This window comes from Ranitomeya variabilis, chromosome 1 (genome assembly GCF_051348905.1).
Source record: "Ranitomeya variabilis isolate aRanVar5 chromosome 1, aRanVar5.hap1, whole genome shotgun sequence".
Taxonomy (NCBI): domain Eukaryota; kingdom Metazoa; phylum Chordata; class Amphibia; order Anura; family Dendrobatidae; genus Ranitomeya; species Ranitomeya variabilis.
This window is the reverse complement of record NC_135232.1, coordinates 762,224,400-762,237,813: the sequence shown is the minus strand read 5'-3', so window position 1 is coordinate 762,237,813 and position 13,414 is coordinate 762,224,400. Positions and strand designations below refer to the sequence as shown.

The window sequence follows — 13,414 nt, the reverse complement described above, 5'->3', positions numbered from 1 at the left end:
GGATTCTATGGTGCCTAAGGGACTTAACGAGTACTTGAGTTTCTCCCCCTTCCTCTAAAAAGATTCCTCCCCACTCTGCATGGACTAATCATCATAATGCCATTCAGCACCTGGTTGGTGCTCCTTTTTGGGTGTTTTATTTATTTTCCTCATGAACAATTGTATTGCTCCCATGTACATAAGAATCCTCGTGTATTTTAGTAGTATTTGTTGGTGCTCCTGTCCATTCCTCTGTCCTTTCTAATTTAACATCTCCCCCTTGGCGTGGATACCCACCTGGGGTCCTCTTTCTTTCTTTTTTAATTTGTTTTTAATATTAAGTATATTCTTTTATATACCCTCCAGTTACATCATGATGTTTGAAGCATCGATGTCCTCATCTGGCACAACCTTTTCCTGCTCAAGCCGAATCTACCGCTGATAGTGACTGCCTCTCGGTCACAATCAAAACCTTGTTGGACTTGGTCATCCTCTGCAATTTATGCCCCAGTGTTTGGATTTATTATATTGGGTCTACAGTAGATGTATATGATTTTTTGCTGTCTTTTTCTCTATTAGGGTACATTATACACTGTATGGCATGTTGTAGTGTCTGTTAATCCAATGGTGTTTTGCTTGTTTGTTTTTTATATTTATGATATACCCTTTGGCACGTCTTAGCGGTCAAAGATTCAACATTGTTCTGCTTATCTAACGCCTCCTTTCTTAGTGTCATCAGCAGATATACATTCTGGTACGGCATACCTGCTGTGGTGGTGCGCATGCGCTGCGCACTTCGTCCGGCCATTTGTTCCGGCGGCGCCCATCACTGCTTCGCGCGTGCGCCCTGGACTCACCTCCCGGGCGCCCCCGCGATGCTTGACGCGGGCTGTAACACTTGGCCCGGCTGGTGACGCGCGCATGCGCCCTCTTACCCTGCAGATACTGGCCGATACTCACCAGGTATGCGGTGGTGCGCCTGTGCTGCGTGGTTCGCCTGGCCCGCTGTCCCAGCGCGTCTCCGGTGCCCGGCGCGTGCGCTCTGGGTTTTCCCCGGGCGCGCGCGCCTGGCATGACGCGGCCTGTGACGCCGGGCTCGGCCTATCACGCGCGCATGCGCCGGCTAACCCGCAACCACCTGCTGACACGTACCAGGTGTTTAATTATATGCCTTGTTACTGGTGCTATATAAGGACTATAGATGTCTTCACCGCTACCTTCCCTTGAAAAAGCCCTCTGTTTGCGGGCGAAACGCGCGTCGGGGGTCGCGTTCTGTGGACCCTAACCGGTGTACCCTGCCTGGTGCCTCTCACGGGTAAGCGCTGCCTTTTCAGCCTCTCAATTTTATGCCACATGGCATGTGTTTTACCGCTATAGCGATATAGGTGTTTGCAGCAGCTGCCTGTATGTAGCATAGTCATGCATAAATAAGTTTACTGGCATGTGCACACCGGGGGTGTATCCACTTCTCTTTTAAAAACATCCTTGTATAAATTATATACTTATGTGTGCTTTGTGTGTTTTTTTGTATTTTGCTACTAAGCGTGTTAATTACACACCTACTAATAAAGCCTTTTCTAATTAAAAAATATCCATATGCTCCTATTTTTCTCCTTTTATTGATGAGATTCTATGTAGATACCCATTAAGGAGGGAGTGGTGAGGTGGAGAGTCAGCTCACCATGAAAGTTGCAGCAAGACCAGCTGGTAGACTCTCGCGAACCCGCCCTGGGACAGGCTGGATAGCAAGGCTGAGAAAAAGGAATTCCAGCGAGGCTACGCGTTTTGGCTTTCAAAGCCTTAAGGTACCGTTACACTAAACGACTTACCAACGATCACGACCAGCAATACGACCTGGCCGTGATCGTTGGTAAGTCGTTGTGTGGTCGCTGGGGAGCTGTCACACAGACAGCTCTCTCCAGCGACCAACGATCAGGGGAACGACTTCGGCATCGTTGAAACTGTCTTCAACGATGCCGAAGTCCCCCTGCAGCACCCGGGTAACCAGGGTAAACATCGGGTTACTAAGTGCAGGGCCGCGCTTAGTAACCCGATATTTACCCTGGTTACCATTGTAAAAGTTAAAAAAAAAAACAGTACATAATCACATTCTGATGTCTGTCACGTCCCCCGCCGGCGTCCACAGGGTTTAAACTGCTTTCGGCAGGAGCGCTGGTAATGCACGCGCTGCTGCCGAGAGCTTCCCTGCACTGAATGTGTCAGCGCCGGCCATAAAGCAGAGCACAGCAGTGACGTCACCGCTGTGCTCTGCTTTACGGCCGGCGCTGACACAGTCAACCCTGTGGACGCCGGGGGACGTGACAGACATCAGAATGTGAGTATGTACTGTTTTTTTTTTTTAACTTTTACAATGGTAACCAGGGTAAATATCGGGTTACTAAGCGCGGCCCTGCGCTTAGTAACCCGATATTTACCCTGGTTACAAGTGAACACATTGCTGGATCGGCGTCACACACGCCGATCCAGCGATGACAGCGGGTGATCAGCGACCAAAAAATGGTCCTGATCATTCCCATCGACCAATGATCTCCCAGCAGGGGCCTGATCGTTGGTCGCTGTCACACATAACGAGATCGTTAGCGGGATCGTTGCTTACGTCACCAAAAGCATGACGTTGCAACGATATCGTTAACGAAATCGTTATGTGTGACTCAGCCTTTACTCTTGGTTACACAATGCATATGGGAACACATCCTTACAGAAACCTGTTATTAGGGACTTGTTTTGAACATTGTAAAATCAAATCCTGTCTAGCGTTAAGACCAGATGGAAACCTAGTCTTCAGCATAAATATCCAGAAAGATTCTCTGTTGAGAATCTTTTTTATAATTGTCACCCTTAATGGGTTTGTGCACTTCTTCAATGATTTTGAAAATTAATTAGCATAAATCACCTTTATATACTTGTGCAAAATGGCACAAAATGGGAACCTAACGACAGAAGAATTTAGGGACCTAGAAAGATTGAAAAACAATTGAGACTTGATATCCTGCTGACAAGGGAGGAGCTCTGTTATTACTAAATGCAGAATTGTATTATTCCCTAAACTTGATTTTGCTGAATAATTCCACCATGTATTCTAAACTTCCCTCTAATCCAACTAACAACTTCCAAGCTGAACTTTTGTCTCTTTTGACAGAAGGGGTACGTATAGGCGCTATTGACAATAAATTAAAAGAAAACCTATATGTTGAAAATCCTAAATAATAAAGTTGTGTCATACATATTACATACATGGGGCACACAGAATATCATACATCAAAATTAATACCAGCACTAATGTACCATGTGCGTATGCTAGGACCAGAAATAGGGACAACTGTAAAACAGAAATCCTAACACTCCACAGAGAAACACAGTCAATAGGTCCCATACAAAATAGCTTTATTAAATATATATTATTAAAAACACAGAAGGAAAAGGTACATAGGGAAAAATGGGGCTAGTGAAAAACTGTACAACAATGCATAGTACACAAAGGGCTACAAGGTACCACCCACCGCAACAGCACACAATATATTACTGGCGTAGACTACACAAAGTGGATAGAAACATCTGAGAACACACATACACCGGTCAATCTCTATAAGGCCGATACACAGTATATTCCATATAGTGCAAGTGCACAAAAAAAAAAAAATACACTCAATGAATGTATTTTTTTTTTTTTTTTTTGTGCACTTGCACTATATTTAATATACTGTGTATCGGCCTTATAGAGATTGACCGGTGTATGTGTGTTCTCAGATGTTTCTATCCACTTTGTGTGGTCTACGCCAGTAATATATTGTGTGCTGTTGCGGTGGGTGGTACCTTGTAGCCCTTTGTGTACTATGCATTGTTGTACAGTTTTTCACTAGCCCCATTTTTCCCTATGTACCTTTTCCTTCTGTGTTTTTAATAATATATATTTAATAAAGCTATTTTGTATGGGACCTATTGACTGTGTTTCTATATGTTGATAATCCTGTAATAGCATTTTACCATTCTCTACCGAAAATTCACAAGAATATTTTCACCTCCTTCATTTAGACCATTATATCAGGCATAGGATCCGTGAGTCAAAAATTAGGAGTATGGGTAGATCACTACTTGCAGACCTTAGTGATCAACATCCCAGGATTCATCCGGGACACAAAAGCCATGGTATCCACTTTTGACAATTTCACATGGCAGCCCCATTATCAGTGGCTCGGCTCTGATGTGGTTGGTCTATATCCCTTCATACTCCACCACATTGCCATTGACTTCGTTTTTTTCTAAGCAAATATAGTACATACATCACACCTATAGAGGATTTCCTCTCATGCCTGTCTCCATTCTGCTGAAGCACAACTTCTTCACATTTGATAACCAATTTTTCTTACAGCAGCAGGGAGTAAGCATGAGGGGAAAATTTTCCCCATTTCTTGCAAACATAATGATGGCAGTTTGGGAGGAAAGATTTCTTTTCAGTGAAATGAATCTATGTAGAGATAAAAAACAATTGTTTGGTCTCTTCATAGACGACCTCTTGTTTGTCTGGACTGGCACACATGAACAAATTGCAGAATTCATAAACTTCATTAACAATCCATTTAATCTCAAATCTACCCATGTTCATAACTGGGACTTGATCAATTTTTTCGATGTCAAATTACAGGCAGACGTACATAACAGGCAAGTCGTAATTTTCCCATATAGGAAATCTACTGACTGCAACTCTATTCTGCACTTTGGATCATGCCATCCCCCACACGTGAAAAAAATATCTCTAAAGGGGAACTCATTCTCATTAAAAGGAATTGCACCTCCAAGGGAGATTTTTCCAGAGAATCTAACCACATTTGCCGCAGATTGAGAAACAAGGGCTGTAGAAATTCAGTGTTGAATAATGCCGTCCAACAGGTATCAATGATAGATAGACAAGATTTACTTGATCCAAACATCGGGCATTTTCAACACAAGAGCAAAATCATTTCCCAGGGGGTAACAATAGGAATAACCCCATTATTTCAACAGAATACAGTCCACAGTATTATGAGGTTACACACATTATTAAAAAACATCTACCCATGCTCAATATTGACGCTAATCTCAATTCCATACTAAACAATACGGATATCAGATTTGTGGCAAAATAAGCCCCTTCGTTGGGATCCATTCTTTCCCTCAGCCTATTTCAAAACAATTCCAAAACCTCTAAACAAACACCTAGCTTTCTCTGAAAGGTTTTTTCAAGTTCGGCAGCACTCAATGTTGCACTCAATTTCTGCTGCCATGTACACAAATCCAGCAGTTTTGTTTCCTTAACCACCAACCGGACTTATGGCAGAGCTCCTCCCTCCTCTTACCACCTGCATAGAATCTTATCAGCACCAACTATCATCAACTATTTCTGTACTGGGAAATTATATTCCAAACATTATACAGATTGTGATAAAAAAGAAAATACAAGAAACCATTCAGAATGACCTCTAAACTTTAAGACACAAACTTAAGGATATTTTATATATACACTCAGCCAAACTTTATCAAGAATGCAAACAAAAATTGGATATGCATGATAATAAGTGTAATAAATTTACTTCTTCCTTACTGAAGAAATGCTCTGAACGGTTCTTTATTAAGCAAATATGACCAATAAAAAGGCTGCAGTAGATAATACTGAAGAAATAGCAAAATCATTCAAACACTTTTACGAAAACCTTTATAATTTATAGACAGCACCTACATTGCCAAACCTACTAGAAGTCTCCATTAAAATAAAATATTTTTTAAACTCTCTGTCCCTCACCACCCTCAAACTAACTGATTGTCAAATGCTAACCTCCCAATTCACCCAACAATAAATATTAGACACGATTAAGACTATTCCCAATTCCTATGTCCTGTGTCAGATGGCCTCCCAATTATCTATTATAAAAAAGACATTAAACCATTATTCCAGACTTAGAAAAACATTATCTCCTTTCTTAATGGACACACCCTGCCTAAACAATCTCTAGAGGTCTTTGTCTCAGTCATATACTATAGATGATCTACTTGTACTTCTCTTACTCTCAAACCCTAGAAAATCCTATCCCGAGCTCATGGCAATCTTTGAACAGTTTGGTGAGCTGTCTAAATTTAAAATCAATCTTGACAAATGAGAAGTTTTCAATATCTCTGCTCCCCAAAAATGACATCATAAGTCTACAGAAACATATGCCATATAAATGGCCCTATCAAATGTTTAGGAATCATAATTACTGATAATCCAAAGCACCTGTATCAAAGTAATTTCCCTCCGCTGATTGATACCATCAAATCCCTCCTAAAATCCTATGATTTACTCTTCTTCTCTTGGTCGGGTAGCAAATATGTAATAAGATCCTATATTTTCCCCAAAATATTATATACAATGAATATGCTACCTATTGGTCTCCTTAACTCCTTTTTCTCGACAGTCAAACAACTTCTCTCCCTCTTTATATGGAAATATAAAAAAGAAAAATTACCATATAAACTCTTTACCCAACTTAGATCATCAGGAGGCCTACGTCTCCCAGATATCTATACCTATTACAAAGCAATTTACCTAAATAGATGGCTAAAACTTGCTGTTTCTTTAAAGCATAACAATAGCTCAGACATAGAGCTCCTACTACTTGGTGAACATCAATATATCTGCACCAACTCTCTTCCTCCAACTGATAATGGCCTAGACAATATCATTACTGCTACCCTATGTATTAAAAGGACCCTGGAAAGAGTCTTGGCTCCCTCAAATGCTCCTTCAGCTTTAGCCCCAGTTTGAACTATTTTATACTTTCTAGAACTCGAATATGTGGATGCATATAATTTATGGCCCTGCTTGCCCAATAATAACATTTCCAAATTCATAACTAACACAGTTCCTATGAAAAATGCCTGGCCAGAAGAAGCTACAAAGCTCCTTGGTAGTTTTTTGTTTTTTGCAACAAATCCATGTCACTCATATATTTAAACAATTTAAACTACAATTCCCAAAAACTAGAAAATGGTCCTGGCTTGGCTTACTTTCAAAACTTCCCTTCCTATTCCCCAAAGGGATCTCGGAAATATATTACCACTTGATCTCCCCCTGAAGTCCTTAAAAACTGAACAACCTTCATGATCTCTTGGGAAAATGATTTAAGTATTAGCTTAAGTGACTCGGAAGTTAAGTCCATCCTCTAATTCACACGGCTTTTCTACAGGAAAACTACAAAATTCTGTGTCGCTGGTAAAGGGCCCCTTATTTTTTTCGACTTCTAGGATTACTTGAATCTAACTTGTGCTGGAGATATGGTACCCACAAAGTTACCCACCCTCATATATTTTGCTTATGTCTTAAAATACCACCTTTCTGGACCAAAATGAATCAGACTTTGTAAGATTTGGGTCTAATTAGAGTTAATTTGAAACCTTCATAAGTTTTATTATCTTGCCCCTCCAAGCACTTTAAACCAATAAAAAACATTGCTAATGATTGAGGCTGCAAAACATTTAACCTCTATACACCAGAAGCAACCTACAACCCATGTATAGTAGTTATATAAAATACGCCTGCTACACAGCCTAGAAGAATTGTCTAGTTTGTAACACACACATACTGTACACTTATTGTTAAGACATGGTCTTCCTGGATAACTAAATCCTGGGATGTGATGCCAAATGATACACCTTCAAACTCTCCCCATCCCTTGTCTTTCCCCCCGAGTCCGTTGCCACTATAAGGTCTCCTATTATTTTTTTCACTAGATGTTTTCGTTTTAGTAACCCATCACTTTACTGTTCCCTATTTCAGCCATTTAATTCAAGATGGACTTGCTTGTCTACTCATGTAATGATCACCTGTTTCTGTTCTCTCAATTTCAACTCATATTGACCATGAAGACTTCTTTTGCACTTGTGTCTTTTGTTACATTTATGTTCATTTTAACTTTGACATAATTTGCATTGTATATGCCTTTTCTGTTTGAAAAAATAAAGAATTATTTACAAAAAAAAAGAAGTTACAAGAAATCAGTGTCCTGTGTAAAAAAAAAATGTATTAACCTCTTTCCGACGTTGGATGTATTAATACGCCCACGTCGGAATCCCTCTCTTTGATGTGGGCACCGGCGCTGAGCCCCCATTTTGCCGCGCGTGGAATGTCAATCTCTGACAGCGGCATTTATCTCAAGCTTACCGGATGTGCGCCCATCGGTGACCCCGTCACGTGATCGTGGGTCACCGATGGGTCGGCATGACAACCAGAGGTCTGAAGCAGACCTCTATGGTTGTCATTGACAGATTGCTATGAGTGCTGCCAGGTGGTCGGCGATCACAGCAAGTGAGCATTTCTGCTACACACAGGCGATCTGATCATTGCTTGTATGTAGCAGAGGTGATCAGACAACTGCACCTTCTAGCCTCCCATGGAGACTATTGAAGCATGCAAAAAGTTAAAAAAAATGTTTAAAAATATTAAAATAAAAAAATATAAAAGTTCAAATCACCCCCTTTTACTCCATTCAAAATAAAAAATACAAATAAGGACATATTTAGTATCCCCATTTTCAGAATCGCCCAATCAATCAATATTTTGGTGCTGGTGCTGTGTGGCGGCCATTGTTGCTGTGGCTTTGTGCTGGTGGGGCGGCGCGGTCTGGAGTCTTGGGGACTCAGTCTCGCAGCATGGGTGCTGTGGGGCAACAGGCCGTCCGCCCTGCTGGTGCATGGCCGCTGCGGCGGTGGTCGCCGCACGGCTCCGCTCCGTTAGGGCGTTAGGACCCACTACGAGGTTTGCCGTGAAGGGGCAGTGGGCTTCATACAGTCTGATCAGAATGTTAAACTGAAAACCTCATGTTCAGTATTTAAATTTTTGCCTAGCGGCTTTAGATCAACGTATGATTTTGGGATGTGCGGTTCATGCTCTTTTTTTTTTCTTTTTGCACATAGCATGTACTTGTCTCTTTTTTTGGACCAGCACTCCTCCCATTTGGCTCAGGTGATTTTAATTAGCAGGAGACTGCAAAGTAAGGGGTCTAGCCCATTTTGGCTCTCACTGAAGAGCTGGAGGAAGGTGAGTTTAAATGCTCCCTTCATTTTGGTGCTGGTGCTGTGTGGCGGCCATTGTTGCTGTGGCTTTGTGCTGGTGGGGCGGCGCGGTCTGGAGTCTTGGGGACTCAGTCTCGCAGCATGGGTGCTGTGGGGCAACAGGCCGTCCGCCCTGCTGGTGCATGGCCGCTGCGGCGGTGGTTGCCGCACGGCTCCGCTCCGTTAGGGCGTTAGGACCCACTACGAGGTTTGCCGTGAAGGGGCAGTGGGCTTCATACAGTCTGATCAGAATGTTAAACTGAAAACCTCATGTTCAGTATTTAAATTTTTGCCTAGCGGCTTTAGATCAACGTATGATTTTGGGATGTGCGGTTCATGCTCTTTTTTTTTTCCTTTTGCACATAGCAAAAAAAAAATGTATTAACCTCTTTCCGACGTTGGATGTATTAATACGCCCACGTCGGAATCCCTCTCTTTGATGTGGGCACCGGCGCTGAGCCCCCATTTTGCCGCGCGTGGAATGTCAATCTCTGACAGCGGCATTTATCTCAAGCTTACCGGATGTGCGCCCATCGGTGACCCCGTCACGTGATCGTGGGTCACCGATGGGTCGGCATGACAACCAGAGGTCTGAAGCAGACCTCTATGGTTGTCATTGACAGATTGCTATGAGTGCTGCCAGGTGGTCGGCGATCACAGCAAGTGAGCATTTCTGCTACACACAGGCGATCTGATCATTGCTTGTATGTAGCAGAGGTGATCAGACAACTGCACCTTCTAGCCTCCCATGGAGACTATTGAAGCATGCAAAAAGTTAAAAAAAATGTTTAACAATATTAAAATAAAAAAATATAAAAGTTCAAATCACCCCCTTTTACTCCATTCAAAATAAAAAATACAAATAAGGACATATTTAGTATCCCCATTTTCAGAATCGCCCAATCAATCAATATAAAAAAAGTTTTAACCCAATTGCTAATCGACATAAAGAGAAAAAAATTCAAAACTCCAGAATTACGTTTTTTGGTCGTCGCTACATTGCAATAAAATGCAATAACAGGCGATCAAAAGATCATATCCACACCAAAATGGTATCAATAAAAGTGTCAGGTTGTGCACAAAAAAAAGCCCTCACCCAACCCAGATCATGAAAAGTGGAGACGCTACAGATCTCGGAAAATGGTGTCATTATTTTGTTTCCCAAAGTTTGGATTTTTTTTTCACCACTTAAATAAAGAATGACCTAGACATGTTAGGTGTCTATGAACTTGTAATGACCTGGAGAATCATAATGGCAGGTCAGTTGTAGCATTTAGTGAACATGATTAAAAAAAAAAAAAACAACTGTGGAATTACACTTTTTTTTTTTTCAATTTCACCACACTTGAATTTTTGTTCCCGTTTTCCAGTACATGATATGTTAAAACCAATGACATACACTGATATCCTTATAAATAAAAAAACGGTACAAATAGAAATTGCAAATGCAAACATAGCTACATTGAGTAGTTGCACACATACATTCTGTCACCCCTAAGGTATCTAGTCCTCTAGCGCTTACTATAATAGAAAACGATGGTAGCTGTAGTAGTAATGCATTCAGTGCTGCCATCAGGACATTATAGCTGGGAATGAGGTCACGGGCGCTGCCAATTACTTGAATCAAAGTGGCCCCTCTCACATGAGCACATAGCCCTAAACAAAGCCCTCACCCACATTTCTGCCTCTTTTGACTGCAATATGATATAGCATAGCTCCCAACCGTCACAGATTCGGCGGGACTGTCCCGAGACGACTCAGCTGTTCTCCCCTCCGACGTTTTCTTCGCTCCTGTAGTTCTTCCACCTGGGGGGTGGGGATACTTCTCTCTGCTGAGGGCATAAATTAAATTATATATTCACATTTTCTCCCCACTGTGATCAGGCAATGAACCTAGAAGTAGAGTATACATATCCATAGAAATACAATGTGTATACAACAATGAATTTTTATGGTGCCTGTAACAGAGGTCAAGAAAAAACATTTCGTTCCTATAAAAGTATTAAAAATACTATTACAACATTATGTTTTTTTCATATGATCCCATTTCTTGAACTTATGACGTTAACATTTCTGAGAGGTGCTTTAAGTTGCTGAACCACAAGCTTTAGCAATGTCATTAATTAGCAGAATTTTGTGTACCTGATCTGAATTCCAGGCTCTGACTACAGGTAGATTATACTGATTGAAATACATTGTTGTGTACAATGTATGTTTCTGTATTCTAGAGACGGAATAAGAGATTTTTTAATCCTATAAAATTACAAAAAAACAAAAACACTTGATAATGAAAAAATGTCACTTTTAATGCTCTTTTTTTAACCCCTTTCTGACCTCAGATGGGATAGTACGTCCGAGGTCAGAAGCCCCGCTTTGATGGGGGCTCCGGCGGTGAGCCCGCATCAAAGCCGGGACATGTCAGCTGTTTCTAACAGCTGACATGTGCCCGCAATAGGCGGGGGCAGAATCGCGATCTGCCCGCACCTATTAACTAGTTAAATGCCGCTGTCAAACGCAGACAGCGGCACTTAACCGGTGCTTCCGGCCGGGCGGCCGGAAATGAGCGCATCGCCGACCCCCGTCACATGATCGGAGGTCGGCGATGCTTCTCCATTGTAATCATAGAGGTCCTTGAGACCTCTATGGTTACTGATCGCCGGTAGCTGTGAGCGCCACCCTGTGGTCGGCGCTGACAGCACACCTGCAATTCTGCTACATAGCATCGAACATCAGATCGCTGCTATGTAGCAGAGCCGATCGAGTGGTGCCTGCTTCTAGCCTCCTATGGAGGCTATTGAAGCATGGCAAAAGTAAAAAAAAAAAAGTAAAAAAAAAAGTAAAAAAAATAAAAGTTTAAATCACCCCCCTTTCGCCCCATTCAAAATGCATCAATAAAAAAAATCAAATCTACACATTTTTGGTATCGCCGCATTCAGAATCGCCCGATCTATCAATAAAAAAAAGCATTAACCTGATCGCTAAACAGTGTAGCGAGAAAAAAATTAGAAACGGCAGAATTACGTTTTTTTGGTCGCCGCGACATTGCATTAAAATGCAATAACGGGCGATCAAAAGAATGTATCTGCACCGAAATGGAGTCATTAAAAACGCCAGCTCGGCACACAAAAAATAAGCCCTCAAACGACCCCAGATCATGAAAAATGGAGACGCTACGGATATCGGAAAATGGCGCAAATATATATATATATATATATATATATATATATATATATATATATTTTTTTTAGCAAAGTTTGGAATTTTTTTTCACCACTTAGATAAAAAAGAACCTAGTCTTGTTAGGTGTCTATAAACTCGTACTGACCTGGAGAATCATAATGGCAGGTCAGTTTTAGCATTTAGTGAACCTAGCAAAAAAGCGTAAGCAACAACAAGTGTGAGATTGCACTTTTTTTGCAATTTCACCGCACTTAGAATTTTTTTCCTGTTTTCTAGTACACGACATGCTAAAACCAATGGTGTCGTTCAAAAGTACAACTCGTCCTGCAAAAAATAGGCCCTCACATGGCCAAATTGACGAAAAAATAAAAAAGTTATGGCTCTGGGAAGGAGGGGAGCGAAAAACGAACACGGAAAAACGGAAAATCCCAAGGTCATGAAGGGGTTAAATAATAAATATCACAAATCAGCAAATAACACAGATATATTTGGTGTCCCTGTAATCGTAACAACCCGCACAACAGATTATTTACGGAACTAGGTACATGATGCAAAATAAATGGCGTGATTGATATTTTTTCTCTATTAAACCCATAAAAATCTAATATATAAAGCTGAATGTGTGTATGTATGTGTGTATGTATGTCCGGGATTGGCATCTGAACCGTCGCAACTACAGGCACAAAATTTTGCACAGTCACACGTCTGGACCCCGAGAGCGTCAAAGCTATGTTGTGAGGTGAAATTTTAACCCCGCGCTTTCCAATTCACCAAACAATTTTGCCCCTATCTACATAATGGGGAAAAAGTGAAAGGAAAAGTGTTGGAGGCGTCGCAGCTACAGGCACAAAATTTTGCAGTCACACGTCTGGACCCTGAGAGCGTCAAAGCTATGTTGTGAGGTGAAATTTTAACCCCGCGCTTTCCAATTCACCAAACAATTTTGCCCCTATCTACATAATGGGGAAAAAATGAAAGGAAAAGTGTTGGAGGCAAATTAACAGCTGCCAGATGTGAACAAGAGGGACTTAAAGAATGAGAGCGATGGCGCCAAAGAGTATATACTGTACAGTTGCTAAGGTGGGGCCCCGACATGGGATAATCACCACACCACCACGGGGATATGAACACACACACAAAATGCGCCACACACTACCACGTGCTCGAACAC

At 41.5% G+C, this 13,414-nt stretch overlaps 1 protein-coding gene across 3 annotated transcripts in view; it reads right to left on the bottom strand.

Annotated features, from left to right (window-relative positions):
• ADAMTSL5 (ADAMTS like 5) overlaps nucleotides 1-13,414 on the bottom strand; it is a 233,413-nt gene that overhangs the window by 90,062 nt on the left and 129,937 nt on the right. The gene's annotated exons all lie outside the window — the stretch shown is intronic.